Source organism: Polypterus senegalus, unplaced genomic scaffold, assembly GCF_016835505.1.
Source record: "Polypterus senegalus isolate Bchr_013 unplaced genomic scaffold, ASM1683550v1 scaffold_843, whole genome shotgun sequence".
NCBI classification, from domain to species: domain Eukaryota; kingdom Metazoa; phylum Chordata; class Cladistia; order Polypteriformes; family Polypteridae; genus Polypterus; species Polypterus senegalus.
Genome location: NW_024380668.1, coordinates 544 through 16388, shown reverse-complemented (window position 1 = coordinate 16388; position 15845 = coordinate 544). Strand labels below are relative to the sequence as shown.

Here is a 15845-nt window from a genome sequence, read left to right as displayed (position 1 = left end):
AAACAAAGCGTCTTTAGAGGAGATTATTTCAGCGTTCAGGTCGCCATGTCACGTTCAGGGTCACTTGGACAGGAGACGCTCAGCTCAGTCACCTCGTTCAGTCAGCATCGTTACATGAAAGCTGAGGCCACATCTTAAAAGTTTACCTTTGACTGACGCCATCTTACATCAAACTGGGGGAGACAAGTCACAGATAAAGTAGAAGGGAGACAATTTAAAGTTCATTTACCTTCTGGTTTGTTAGGTGAGGGGAGAAGATGAAATCTGCAAAGAAATAATAAAAAATAAGATTAAAGGCAATTAGTTTTACTTCTGCTTTGTTTGAACACAAATCACACCATCTGGCTATTCACAGTGACGTCCTTATGGAATCTCAGTAACTGACAAACTCTTCATTATTACTGAAGGTGAGACCACTTGAAATGAAGTGCAAATAGCAGAAGACCTTCTCATGGTGAGTGACGGCAAAATCATACTGACTGAGATGTTGGGAGCCATGAAAATGTCATCGAATAATTCATCAGATTGGTGTGCGTTTCTGAGGTTTTCACTAAAATTCTTATTCTTTTACTTCAATCTTCTCCCAACTGTTTCAGGTCGGCGTCCCTCTTCTGTAGACTTCTCTGCCCACAGACCTCAAATCTCTTGTCATCCAGCTTCTCCTCCTAAGCCACGGTATGCCATCTCTGCGGTCGTCTCTTTTTATCTGGCTGGGCTGTCCACTATGCTGTGTCCAATGGGCCCAAACACTTCATTCTGCTTGGCATGACTTTCTCTACGGACACCGGACCCCTGCTGTTTTCTAGACTCTCTCATTTCTTTTTCTTTCTCTTATGAGACCCCCAGCAGCGATCTCAGCTCTAATCCACAACTCTTCTTTCTGCATTCTGATAGCCCAAAGTTCACAACCAAACTGGTGGAATTTAGGGGTTAATGGTCAACAAATCACCACACAGTGACACCTCATGTTAAGGAGTCTGGGGGTCACACCTCAGGGGCTCCCTCTGTGAAGTTTACACTTGGGTTTGCTCCTTTCACAGTCCTAAACATGCAGGGTGGCTGAATTGGTGATACGTGTTTGAGTGTGTGTGTTCACCCTGTGAAGGAATGCTGCCCTGTCTGTGGCCTGAACCCGCTGCTCACCAGGAGAGCTTCCTGCTGCCTTGTGACTCACCCAGCTAAACTAACAGATGGATCAATAGGAGAGTAAGTCACCTGTGCTTAAAGCAGGCAGTCGTTACTCGTGTCAAGACCCTCAATCTTCATACTCTGCCAATGCAGCACCAGACTGACCACGTCCACCCAAGGATCACTGTATGGTGAAATGGCTACTGCCACCTGGGCACAATGTCACCCCACATCTTACTTAAAGGGTATCTGGAAACATGACATTGATGTCAACAGCTGGGAGGAATGTGTCAGTCACCACTTTGACTGGAGACAGGAGATTCAGAGAGACCACCCTACATGAAGCTGCAGCAGAGAGGAGAGCAGAGTTCAATATGATCCAGGGATTGAACTTAGGCAGCAGCAGCCATTGCCAGAGAGATGGCCACTCACAAATCAGACTCTACAGCCACACTAAGTGCTCAGGTCATTTACTTATTTATGATGCTTATTATAACACATTACCAGAGTCACATGGAGACTCAAATGTTAAATGTGAGCAACAGGCAGAAAAACATTTTCACTTTTCACTTCATTGAATAATCACAAAATAAGAGGCTGTTGAATTTCATATGAATGAATGTATAGATAAGGGAACCGAACCTCTTAAAAATAATCCAGTTACCATTTAACATGCTGAAAATACACAGACGACATCAATTAAAGCTGGCATTGACTGGCACCCGCTTCACGTGTTGGTCTCTGAGCCAATGCCACCTCACATTACAAAGGTCTGAGAATGCTGTGATATGTTAAATGACTCTAATGTGCAAATTAAAACCGACGTCGGGTCAGTAATTGAGGAAAGTCACAGAAATAAGGGCTGTGGTCACATAATTAACATGCGGCCTTGTGAGGACAGACTGGAGTCATGAAACAAGACAACTTGGCACAATGGAGAAGATACATGGTGTCATGGCGAGAGGAAGCACTCAGTAAAAGGCTCTTTATTCGTATAGGACTGGAGCTGGTGAATGACACAGTCTCATTAATGTCACGGTTTGTACAGGGTGGTCCAGATCTAATTATGCAGATCCAGATCATCTGGATGACTTTGATTTATTCAGGGACGATTCTAGTTTGGCGCGAAGACGATTCTTCATGTCGTCAGTTTGCACACTTCTCTATGGTCCAGGATTATTCGGGTGATTTTCTATGTAATAAACTTAATAAGTTATAGCATAATAAAAATTGCATAATTAGATCTGGACCACCATATAGTCCTCGTGTGTGTGTGTGTGTGGGGGGGCACACATGGCTCTAGCCAGCCCTTCCTTTTCCCAGAGCAGTCAGTTCTTATCTCCACACCCAGACCGCTGGCTTCTTCACACGTTCAGCTCACACAGAACTTGTCTATCGCAGTCCTTCTTATTGTTCACACACATTTAGAACAATCTAGACGAGAACAGGCCATTCAGCCCAACAAAGCTCACCAGTCCTATCCACTTGTTTCCTCCAAGAAAACATCAAGTCGAGTTTTGAAAGTCCCTAACGTCTTACTGTCTACCACACTACTTGGTCGCTTATTCCAAGTGTTCTGCCCCACATCTTGTTAGTTGAGACTGTTATTTGTTGAACTGTGCTCCCCTTCATCTTGTCATTTATTAACACAGTCACGTCCCATACTGCAGTGGTACTATAAAAGTCTATGAAACTCACGTAAAGCACGTAGGTCCCATAATAAACATTTGAATACAATACACCCCATGTGTCTCACGTAGGCACCCCTTTAACTCTTGTTTCGGTCACGTCCAAAACGTATCCTTAGGGTATATAAACCCCTGTGTCTGGTTAGTTGTGGTACGCAGCAATTTGAACCTCTGTCTACGTGCTTCACTTCGTCTTGATCCAACCGTGGAAATCACTCGCCTTGTAAGTGTCTTTAAAGCTCTATTGTTTAATGTACACTGTCTGCTATGTATTGCTTTGTAAATTATTCTTTATTGTCTTTGATTGTACAAATGTAAATGCCTGTATGTTTCTTTTGTATATATTTCAGTTTACAACGAAGTACGTCCAGTAAAAGCCTTCAAGATAGCTCGCTCACCCCTTGTCGTTTTTTATGAGGATGTACCGAGTTGTTTAAGCTCTCTGCGGCCGCATAGTGCGGAGTGAGGCAGAACACTAAGTGTCTATCGTTCTTTGTGTACAAAAAAACTTCCTAATGTTTGTACAAAATTTACCCTTAACAAGTTTCCAACTGTGTCCCCGTGTTCTTGATGAGCTCATTTTAAAATACAAGTCTCGATCCACTGTACTAATTCCCTTCATAATTTTAAACACTTCAATCATGTCACCTCTTAATCTTCTTTTGCTTAAACTGTAAAGGCTCAGCTCTTTTAATCTTTCCTCATAATTCAACCCCTGTAGACCTGGAATCAGCCTAGTCGCTCTTCTCTGGACCTTTTCTAGTGCTGCTATGTCCTTTTTGTAGCCTGGAGACCAAAACTGCACACAGTACTCAAGATGAGGCCTCACCAGTGCATTATAAAGGTTGAGCATAACCTCCTTGGACTTGTACTCCACAGTCGGCTATATAACCTAACATTCTGTTAGCCTTCTTAATGGCTTCTGAACACTGTTGGGAAGTCGATAGCTTAGAGTCCACTATGACTCCTAAATCCTTCTCATAAGGTCTACTCTCGATTTTCCGACCGCCCATTGTGTATTCAAACCTAATATTTTTACTTCCTATGTGTAATACTTTACATTTACTGACATTAAATTTCATCTGCCACAAATCTGCCCAAGCCTGTATGCTATCCAAGTCCTTCTGTAATGATATAACGGATTCCAAATTATCTGCTAATCCACCTATCTTGGTATCATCTGCAAACTTAACCAGCTTGTTACTTATATTCCTATCTAAATCATTTATATATATTAAAAATAGCAGCGCCCTAGCACTGACCCCTGTGGAACACCACTCTTAACATCGCCAGTTCTGATGAGGTTCCTCGCACCATCACCCTCTGCTTCCTGTGTCTGAGCCAATTCTGCACCCATCTAAAAACATCACCCTGAACTCCCACTTCTTTTAACTTGATGCCCAACCTCTCATGTGGCACCTTATCAAATGCTTTCTGAAAGTCCAGATAAATAATATCATAAGCTCCACTTTGATCGTATCCTTTTGTTGCCTCCTCATAGAATTCCAACATGTTAGTAAAACACGACCTCCCTCTTCTGAACCCATGCTGACTGTTCAGAATAACTCCTGTCCTTGCCATGTGTTGCTCAATCTTATCCTTAATAATTCCTTCCATTAATTTTCCTGTGATGCTTGTTAAGCTTACTGGCCTATAGTTGCTTGGATCTGCCCTGTCACCCTTTTTATATAATGGGATGATATTTGCCATTTTCCAGTCCTTTGGAATCTCTCCAGTGCACAGTGACTTCCTAAAAATATGTGTCAAGGGTTTATATATGTACTCACTAGCCTCCTTAAGAACACGAGGATAAATATTATCTGGGCCTGGTGATTTGTTTGATTTCATCTTATTTAATCTGAGCAGCACTTCTCCCTCTACAATTTCCAAATCCCTCAGTACCTCCTTAGTAGTTGTTTACCTCTGGGGTTATCCACTTGCTCACTTGTAAACACCTCAGAAAAATGTAAGTTTAGGGCATCTGCTATTTCATTGTCTGTATCTTTTAATTCCCTTTACTATTCCTGATGAACTTGACCTCCTCCTTAACTGTTCTTTTACTACTAAAATACTGAAAGAATCTCTTGGGGTCTTCTTTCTCTTATCTGCTATATTCCTCTCCAACTGTCTTTTAGCCTCTCTGATATCCTTCTTAATGGTTGCCCTCATGTTCTCATACGCTACGGTTCTCTTTGCAGTCATTAGTCTTATATGCCTTATACAGCAGTTTTTCCTTTGCAACTTCTTTTTAAATCTTTATTAATCCATCGTGGAGTTTTTTAGTTTCCTATTACTTCCAAATTTAGGTATGTATCTGTCCTGCATTACATTTTTTAAACCTGTTCCACTGCTCCTCGACTGTCTCCACATTTAAAAGCTTATCCCAGTCTATCCTACTTAGACTTTGTCGCATCTGCTCAAAATTAGCCCTACTAAAGTTCAACTTAACAATTTTAGTCTTTGCATCTGTACTCTTACAAAATACTGAGAATTGTATTACATTATGGTCACTTGACCCTAGTGGTTCAATCACCTCTACACCCTCAATTCTATCCTGATTATTACAGAATACTAAATCCAGACAGGCTTCACCCCTTGTTGGTGCTTTAACATGCTGTGTTAAAAACAGTCACTGATTACTTCTAAAACTCCTGCTCTTGTGCTCCTCCATCTGTAAGGTTATCCCAGTTAATATTTGGATAATTAAAGTCCCCCATGACTATAATATCCCCTGTAAACTTGCCTTTTGATATTACTAAAAGATGTGTGTTGAAATTACTGTCTGAATTGGGTGGTCTATAACACACTCCTAAAATAAGACCTTTTCCCTAATATTTTCCAGGTGAAGCCAGACGTCCTCACTAAGATGGGGCTCATCATCCAACTGAAGATGACTTACATTTAAACCCTGTTTGGCATAAACAGCAACCCCACCTCCTTTTCTGTTCTGTCTGTCCTTCCTAATAATGTGTATCCCTCTAAGTTACACTCATTCCCATCTTTGTTATTTAGCCAGGTTTCTGTTATTGCTATAATATCATAATTATGCTCTGCTACATACAACTCCAACTCACTTACCTTATTTTTGATACTTCTAGCATTAAGTCAAGCTATTTTTAATGTGTTAATCCTTCTATCTTTACGTGTTTGCTTAAAATTTACATTACTATGCATTTTTATTTCTACACCATTGTTTGTTCTTCCATGTATAGATCTAAACCTGGCTTGTCCTAAACTCCCTGCCCCCTCTATCATTTCATATGATATTTATATTTATATTTACAACACATACAGAAACATAATGTGTACGTTCAGTGATAGCTCGCTTATCAACTCATAAAATAAACTCTAATGGCGGCAACATCATTTTCTGGAAAGGCTTCTGTCTGAAAACCTGTTCCCAAAATATTCAAGTCCATGTTCTGTAAATGCTTGGCGTGAATCAACATCTTGTTGAATTTGTGAAGGCCACGTTGATGGTGATGTTTCAAAGGTGATGTCTTAAGAATGAGATTTGATTCAGATTTAATCGTGCTCTTCCTACATGATCTGGTATGGTGTGTTTAGTCCTTTTGTTATTCATGAAGGCGTGTAGCCTGAAGGTGGGCCGCCTCGTCAGAGGTCTTTGGTTCAGCTGGTTGGTACATTTACTGTTTTGTGTGTCTTAATGTCGAGCACTGGTGCAGCACTTTGATCAGCACAGATCCTGAAGACACGTTCTGGAATGCCATTTGGACCTGCTGCCTTCCTGGTGTTCAGTTTCTTAAAAGCTCTCCTTGTGTTGTGTTCTGACATCATGAGCGTCTGTTTCCTCACTGAGCTGTTCTCCTACCACAGATGTTTAGGATCTCTGGCTGCCAAGAGCGTCATTGCATACATAGCAAGCACACATAGAAGTTCTGAAGATCATCTACCAGGGAGGTGTCAACACTCACTGTTCTGGCAGAAATTGCTTCATAGTCAGATTTTGTCTTCAGACTTCACCACATGTGCCTGCTGTTCAAATGGCTCTTTAACTTTGTCCCAATATCGTCCTTTAGTGGTTTCCACAGCTCCTTTGGTTGTATGAGGTGGCTTTTTAATTGTCACATTCCCAGACACAAACACTCAGTTGTACGCAGCAGTGTGAGCGTTTTGGGCATCACCACTGGTTTTATCCACCCAAGGTTTCTGGCTTTGGTGAATCCTGCTGATGACTTTTCTTACAGTTTCATTTACGAAGAATCCAACCAAAGAGCTTCTTTGAACACTTTGATGTCTTCATCAGAGAGGCGTGTGAACGTATCCCAGTCAGCAACGCTCAGCGCATCCTGGAGAATGACGTCTGATTGATGACTACAATGCATGACTGGAGCTTCCGGCTTTTACTTTTGTTTAAGTCTGGGCATAGAATAGATGGAGTATAAATGGAGAATAGCAGCGGTCAAGTGTCACGTCCCCTGTGGTAGACAACGTAATGTGTTGACAAAAAGTTCAGCATTAGGTTTTGAGAAATCGCAAGCATGAAGAGGGCAGCATGCAGGTTGTGATTCTGCTGAGGACTGAGTTCTGTCGGCGCAGTGTTGGTGTCTGCTTGAGGTGGAAGGACGGAGCTCCCAGTGACAGGCCCAGTGACAGGCCTGCTCTCAGAGACAAAGCCGGTCTTCTCTTAGCCAAGAAGGCTGATTATTTTGTTACCATTTTTGTGCTCCTCAGCCCTGAATTTTGATTTGCTAATTAAGTAATTAAAGGGGTGACCCTGTTGACACTCCAATAGTTTTTGAACTCTACCTGAAATTATTCACTTTCATTCTGAAGTAGTAGTTGTGACGTGCATTTTAAGGAGGACATGTTACATTTGGACTCTTTAACTCATCCAGCAGGAACTCAGTTAGTTTCTGTTCACATTAAAGGATTGTGTCCTGCTGTTTTAAATCACTCAGGCCTACAGATCAGCTCTGTTAACATGGAGCTGGTAATTTGATATATAAATTGATTGACATTTGTGACATCAAGTCTCCTGCCTGATGATGTTTCCCTTACACAGTTTGAGAAAGTCCATCCAGCCTCAGCTCTTTTGCTGTTTTCTGACGGCTCCACTTACCTTTGATTTTCAAATACAACGCAACCAGCACCACAAGGCCCAAAGTCCCAGCTAGTGCAATGGTGGAGTATTTATACAACGTCACATCTGAAAAAGAGGAGACACAGAGTTTAAAACGTCACGTCAAGAGAGGCTGAAGCTGACAATAAAAATGAACTTCTAACAGCTCTAAATTGATGACGTCTTCAGGGTGATGTTAAAAATCTACAGTGTTTTGTTTCATTTGACAATTCAAGTTCAGGTAGGTCAAGTGTCACCTGCTCACAGATTCCTCTAACAAACGCCTCTTTATCTGCCCTCAGAGCCATCACAGCCGTTCTTCTCAGTTCCCAGTACAGACCAGAGTTGCCATTAAGCCATGCGCTGCGACTCCTCTCGATGATAACCAGGGTGCCCAGCGAGGCAAACACCTCCTTCTAGGAACACCGGTGACACCAACACAACCCTCAGCAACCTTCAGGGTCTCATCACAGAGGGTCTTCCACATCACATTAGGATCGGCAGTCATACCCAAATCTGAAAGCTCCTCACACAACTGCATGCAAACTCGTTAGAAACAGCCTGGTCTTGGGGTCTGGTCAAGTCCAGCTTCATTTTCCTAGTATTTAGTAGTCTACTGGATCTACACTGGATCTTCAGAGTAGCAACAACAAGTCTGTGGTCTGAATTCACAAACTGGACACTTCTTCACTGCACCACCAGTATTAGAGTACCAAGTCCAACAATGTGGCTCAGGGCACTGGAACCAGGATTGAGTGATCCACAGCCCCTGACCTATAAAGTTAAGGAACATGGAGCCACTTTCACCACAGTCACCAGACCTATGGGGACTGAGACAATCCACATAGCGAGCCCTGTCAGTGGTGTCACTGAAGTCACCCCTGACCAGAGGAGTGTCACCTCACAGGCACCTGCAGTATCACCCACCAAGTGAAGTTGTGTATTTACTGTAATTTCTCCCACACCAAGACATCACTCACCGCGGTTGTAGCAAACACTGAGACAACAGACAAGGCACCCAGAGAGTGCTGTGACCTGACCCTCATAATACGCTCGTTGACAGGAGTGACATCGGACACCATTGGAAGAAGCCAATCTGCTACAGCAACAGCTACTTGCTAAGTATGACAGCCATCAGAGCGACCAGACCAGTAAAAGGAGCACCCACCTTAAATTGTGCCTTTGAAAGAGATGTCAGTAATTATACATCAGAGGTGGTAAGTCACTTTGTGATGAAGATGTCAGCCATGTAATAATCCTGCTGAGTGTGTCTACATGTGTCTGGTATACAAATCCACTTTGCTGCATCTTTCTCTCTTAAATATCTTAGAGACCCCATTTTGTTCTTTCAAAATGTAGTGAGAGCACCAGGTAACCCTGCGAGTTTGTCTACCTGTGTCTCCTTTTCAGTCCTCACACGTGTCTAATTTTACTCACATTGAGACAAACTGAATGAAGAAACTGGCTAACAAAAATAAAACTGTAAGGTTAAATTAAAATGGAGGCATAATTGTGTGTCTCTTAAAATGCCCCCACATGACAAGGTGACAAGTTTACGTGGCTCCAGTGACTTACCTTGGTGCCAGCTGGCACAGGCGACATTCTCAAAGGAAGAGGAATTTGAAGTTTGATTTTCTGTTGAAGAAAGCAGAGAATTTCATTTATAAAGACAGAGGAAAACAAAGAAAAGTCTTACAAGAAATTGTTTTCAAAGGAATTAAATATGGCAGAGTAATTAATCGACTTCAGGCTTTTTTGTGTGTTTGCTGTAAGAACTAAACTGGTCAAACTGGCGCTTGGAATGCTTTTATCTGACAATATTTTACCAGCTGTTTCAAGACATACCATATATATATATATATATATATATATGTTCTGAGGTCTGGGTCACAATCTGATTCTGATCAGACCTCTTTCACTAGGATAGATTTACCTGATTTACAAAAAATAACATCTCAATTAAAACACTCCACCTGCATCCTTGACCCAATACCAACAAATTATTTCAAAGAAGTATCGGGCGTGCTAATTAATAATATTCTTGACATAGTAAATTCTTCATTAGATATGGGGGTCTTCCCAGACTGTCCTAAGACTGATGTAGTTAAACCCCTACTTAAGAAACATAATCTCGACCCCTCGGCTCTTGAACATTTTAACCCCATCTCTAACCTGCCCTTCTTAAGTAAAGTTCTGAAGAAGGCAGTCATTATGCAGTTAAATGACCACCTCAAAAAACCTGCTATTCTTGATAAATTTCAGTCGGGTTTTATGCAGACAGAGGCCATTTATCTGTTCTCATCCTCCTCGATCTGAGTGCTGCATTTGACACCATTGATCACAACATTCTTAGAAATTGCCTTAGTCAATGGGTGGGCCTCTCTGGCAGGGTCTTAAATTGGTTTGAATCCAACCTGACAGGGAGAAAATTCTTTGTTAGTTGTGGGAATCAAATCTCAGAGACACATGATATCGATATGGTGGTCCACAAGGCTCTATCCTGGGTCCGCTGCTCTTCTCAATCTACATGCTTCCGTTAGGTCAGATTATCTCAGGGCACAACGTGAGCTACCACAGCTATGCTGATGACACACAGCTGTACTTATCAATAGCACCTGATGACCCCGACTCTCTTGATTCACTAACACAATGTCTGACTAGTATCTCAGAATGGATGAATAGTAACTTCTCAAGTTAAATAAAGAGAAAACTGAAATCTTAGTGATCAGCAATAATGGATACAATGAGGTTATCAGAAATAAACTTGATGCACTAGGATTAAAAAGTCAAGACGGAGGTAAAAAGCTTAGGGGTGATTGTTGACTGTAACCTGAATTTTAAATCACATATTAATCAGATCACTAGGACAGCATTTTTTCACTTAAGAAACATAAGTAAAGTTAGACCTCTTATATCACTGAAAGATGCTGAGAAATTAGTTCATGCGTTTGTTTTCAGTCGACTAGATTACTGTAACGCACTCCTCTCAGGACCACCCGAAAAAGACATAAATTGTTTGTAACGAGTCCAGAATGCAGCTGCTAGAATCCTAACTAGGAAAAGAAAATCGAGCACATTTTTCCAGTTTTGATGTCACTACACTGGTTACCTGTGTCATTCAGAATTGACTTTAAAATTCTGCTTATGGTTTACAAAGCCTTTAATTATCTGCTCCATCTTATATATCGGAATGTCTGACACCTTATATTCCAAATCGTAACCTCAGATCCTCAAATGAGTGTCTCCTTAGAATTCCAAGAACAAAACTTAAAAGAAGTGGTGAGGCGGGCAGGCGGCCTTCTGCTGCTATGCACCTAAAATCTGGAATAGCCTGCCAATAGGAATTCGCCAGGCTGATACAGTAGAGCACTTTAAAACACTGCTGAAAACACATTACTGTAACATGGCCTTCTCATAACTTCACTTTAACTTATTCCTGATAGTCTGTATGTTCAATTAATCATAATAACTATTCATGGTGGCTCTAAAATCCGTACTGACCCTACTCTTTCTTCTGTTTCTTTTTCTGGTTTCTTTGTGGTGGCGGCGCTACTCAAAGCACCGTGATGTCCTAAATTGATGGATTAAAACGCAGAAGTCTACATGACCATCATCATCATCAAGCCCTTCCGTGAGAATCCTAAATCCAAAGAGGACTGTTTCATGTATGTTAGGTAGAATGCCCAGAGGGACTGGTCAGGTGGTCTTATGGTCTGGAATCCCTACATATTTTATTTTTTCTCCAGTCGTCTGGAGTTTTTTTTGTTTTTTCTGTCCACCCTGGCCATTGGACATTACTCTTATTCTATGCTAATTCATGTTAACTTATTTTAATTTCTTACTGTGTCTTTTATTTTTCTATTCTTCATTATCTAAAGCACTTTGAGCTACTGTTTGTATGAAAATGTGTTATATAAATAAATGATGTTGTTGTTGTTGTTGATCAGTTGTGTGAAGCACACCATAGATATGTTATACAGTATCTGTCAAATCATACAAAGAGTACACGACTCTTGTTTTGTCCTTATTACTGACTGGCCGACCGACCACAAGCGTTACCTGGTAGGTCACCACGCAGATAATCAGATTGTGATTCAGACCTATGGATATAAAACTCCATTCTACACTTTGTCAAGTTAGCAAACCAGCCATTGCAGAGCAGCGTCAGGGGATTCACCTCAGATGCTGAAGTCCAAAGTTCGATCCCCGCCAGGGAAACCAAAGATGCACACATCTGCCCCAATAAGAGCAAAACACGTGTTGTGTCCTCTTTGTATTATTTCTCAGATACTGTATAACATATTACGCCGTGTTGCCTGGGATTGGCTCCAGCAGACCCCAGTGACCCTGTAGTTAGGGGTATAGCGGGTTGGATAATGGATGGCTAGATGTATAACATATATATGTATCCATATACATCAGTATCTCTGTCCCTGATCTGTCTGTCCTTTCCATTTAACTGTTATGGGAAGCTCATGTCTGCACTGGCAGCATTGGGAGCAAAGTCAAAGTCAACCCCATTAGGATGCCAGCTGTTCACAAATTTTTCTTTTTTATAAAAATGGAAAATGGACATCGTTTGTGTCTCACGAGTACGGAGGCAGTTTGAGTGCACACTTTGTATGAGTTGATAAAACTTTAATAAACCTTCTGTAATTTTAAACACGTGCCAAGTGTACGAGCTGCGTCTGTCCTGTGAAGAGCTGAGACACGAGACCCCCACATTACTAGGACAGGACATTTTACTGTACGCCATTGTCTCTGACTTGAATACCATTACTTTAAACACATGTCTATAGTACAAAGAACATATTCCACAAATAAAAATAAAATAATACTCAGAGACATGGTGGGTGCCTACGTTAAAGACTAAGAACCACAAGACGTCATTCTGCTGTTAAAATGCTGGACGGCGCTGTGTGTGAAATGGAAGGCCTGCAGCTCTGTGGCTGCGTCGGCTGTCGCTCCTTCCTCTTCTTCCTTTCAGCACTCAGCTGAATGCTCTTATGTGTGTTTACTGATCTTACTGATGGATTAAAAACTCTTAACAGACTTAACAAAAGGCTAAATGTCCCCCTCTTTTTAAACTTTTTATTTTTAACTTATCGCCTGGACTGTGTAAATGATAAAGCACTTTACTGATTCTGAGTAGATAAAGATAACACCGAGTGAACGTCCTCATTAGACGCGAGTGTTAGAATTCAGAAATAAAAAGAATTGTGGCAGACAAGAAGCAACTTTTACTTTTATCACAATGATTTCATTCATTAAACGTAACTTAACAAATTCATTGAACTCCTTTATTTGTGTTGCACTCTCACACTTTTCACACTTTCTCTAATATTTTATTCAGACAGTTTCCATATTTGACAGTGGAGTAAAGCTGCTGCCTTGCTGTATAAGAATGTCATTTTAATGTCATTTTAAATGACGATGTGCTGTTGTATCTGTCATAACACATTTCAGCACATCAATAACTCTATAAATATAACCCTATCAATGGCGCCTGTTCATTTAATGGAGTTACCCAGAGGACTAATCCTAATTGGCGTCTTTGTGTTTCGATGCCCCCTGCCATCATTCAAGACCCCGGCTCTCGTAATCCCACCTCATGTTAACAAGTATCAGAGACGGCGTGTCATGAAGCAGCACTTACTGTACGTCTCCTCATAAGTCAGCGTGACTCCATTCCCAAACACAGGTATCTGACTCTCCTTCTTCACACAATAATAAGTTGCAGCGTCACTTTTGGTGACATTCTTAAATGTTAAAGTCGCAGTCTCTTTGGAATAAGAAAAGACTCCATTAAAATAGTCAATGAACATTGTTGGTGGAAGAGGTAATTTGTTGTTATAGACCCCTAAAGCAACCGGGGGCTGCCCAGGGTACTGCCGGTACCAGATGACCACACTGGCATTTCTCAGGTCACATTCAATCACTTCTGGGGACCCTGGAGAGATGAGCCTGGGGACAACACCTGTGATAAAAGGACAAATGTGCAGTTAAGGGACAAGTTACTTGTGGTGAGCTGATAAAAAAGAAAGAGACTCCTAAATTAAATGTAGGATCTCCATAAATAAATACTTACATGTTATAAAGATGGAGAGAATCACAACAAGTCTGACGTCCATTGTGACCGAGAGATGAGCCTTTGTGAGTTAGAAATGGCTGACGTGCTGGAGATGTGATGACTGAGTAGGAAGTGGACGGCATTGGCCACCAAGTGTCAATATGAAAACATCTAGAAATGTCTACAGAGCGGAAGAGCTGAGCGGAGCGAGCAGGGGGGCTTGAGAGACGTCAGAATACAAGACCTCCTGGAGTGAAGCTTTACACCAAAAGACGATTGATGTCTTCTCACAATTAATGAACAAACAACATGAGCCGATTCAGTCGTGATGTAAAACCGAAGATGTGACCTTCCTGTAGACTGTCATTGGAGTGAATGCCATCTGAGAGGTGGATGAGACTGCAGATCAAGAACTGAAGTTGTCATTTGTCACCAGTAAGATCATGTGGCTCTGATTAGCTGCCCTCCTGTGTCCTGATGTTTGATGCTAATATCATCAGTAAACTGTTAAATTCCATTGTTATTGTGACTTTGGTGACAAATATAAGAGCAGAAACTCACACACATTCTCAAGTTCTCAAGTATTCAGCACTTGTCCTTTACCCAAATCACCTTACCAGAATAAGACATTCTACATGAAATTCCTCAGTTATTACAACATTTCAAAGTCTAGTCAGTGATCATCTAAAAGACTTTTTAAGCACCAGCTATGTTCTTATTCATTTTCAGGCTGATGTTGACAAAGCACCACAGTGTGATGTCTGCTCTGAAGGTCACCAATGATAAAACTGAAGCTCTGGAACTCCAAGCAGCACATGAAAAACTAAAGTCCATGGACATGTCAGAGGTGTTTGATGATGGGCCTCACTTCATGATATTCCACAATTTGCTGCTCACAGGCTCCTCAAGTGCAGCTCCACAGTCACAAACACAAGGCAGAGACCACAGACCATTTTTGGGCATCAACTCTTCAAATATCTGCAAGAAAATATTTTAACACAACAGCACACATGTGTGTATGTGGGTGACACCTGCGACATTGACAGCACATCTAAAGTCACTTCATGTGGCACATCTGAAGCTATAAGAGGCCCATCCTAGAGTCCGGCACCGAACCTTTCTGTTATTTGGCTTTAGTTACAAACTGAGTTGGTTTCTTTCTTGTACAAGTCACTTTATTTCAGTCTGAGTTCTTTCCTCGTCCCTATTTGTGATATTCATCAGCAGATCATCTGACTCTGACAGGATGTTCTAACAGAGGCCACCACAGGTCAAGTGTAAATTGCCACAAACACCTCGCTCAGCTAACGCACTCAACAGTTTATGATTAAAGATCTTTACAATTCCAACTTTGTCAGTTTAGCTCTTACGTGTGAAACTCAAAATGGAGGACTCTTGTTGTCCCATCCTCGTAGGACTCCTTACCAAATCTCCTTTTAAAATGTTTCCTTTTCTTTTTCATTACTTCTTTAACACTCTACTTCTCCACTGCAAAGCACGGGTATTTTGCCACACATATACAGTATATATTGTGAACGCTGGCCCGGACACATACAGACGGACAACATATTGTTCACCCACACACCGTTTATTGTACAATATTTACAAGTTTTGTTCACGTGCAACCCCAGTGCCTCTTGCACCGATTCCCCCAAAGTCCAGGGCTCACAGTCCTTGTGCCTTTCCTCTGGCCGCCTCCTGTCCTCTCTCCAGCTCTGCCAACTACCTCCCGACATCCACCAATGACTGGAGGGAGGCGGCCCCTCTTATGGGAACCCAGATGGGCTCCAGCTGCTTCCCGGCAATTAGACTTGGCCACACCCCTCTGTGGCAGAAGTACCGGCTGCGTACCCGGAAGCCATCCGGGTGTCCCCTG

General features: G+C 41.7%; 1 long non-coding RNA gene across 1 annotated transcript; it reads right to left on the bottom strand.

The window, feature by feature from the left end:
- Nucleotides 1-232: 232 nt before the first annotated feature.
- Nucleotides 233-13723, bottom strand: LOC120520278. The gene is made up of 4 exons (XR_005631817.1): nt 13556-13723; nt 9475-9534; nt 7900-7986; nt 233-264 (listed from the first exon to the last, which is right to left on the bottom strand). It is a non-coding gene; the product is annotated as an uncharacterized LOC120520278 (long non-coding RNA).
- Nucleotides 13724-15845: the final 2122 nt, after the last annotated feature.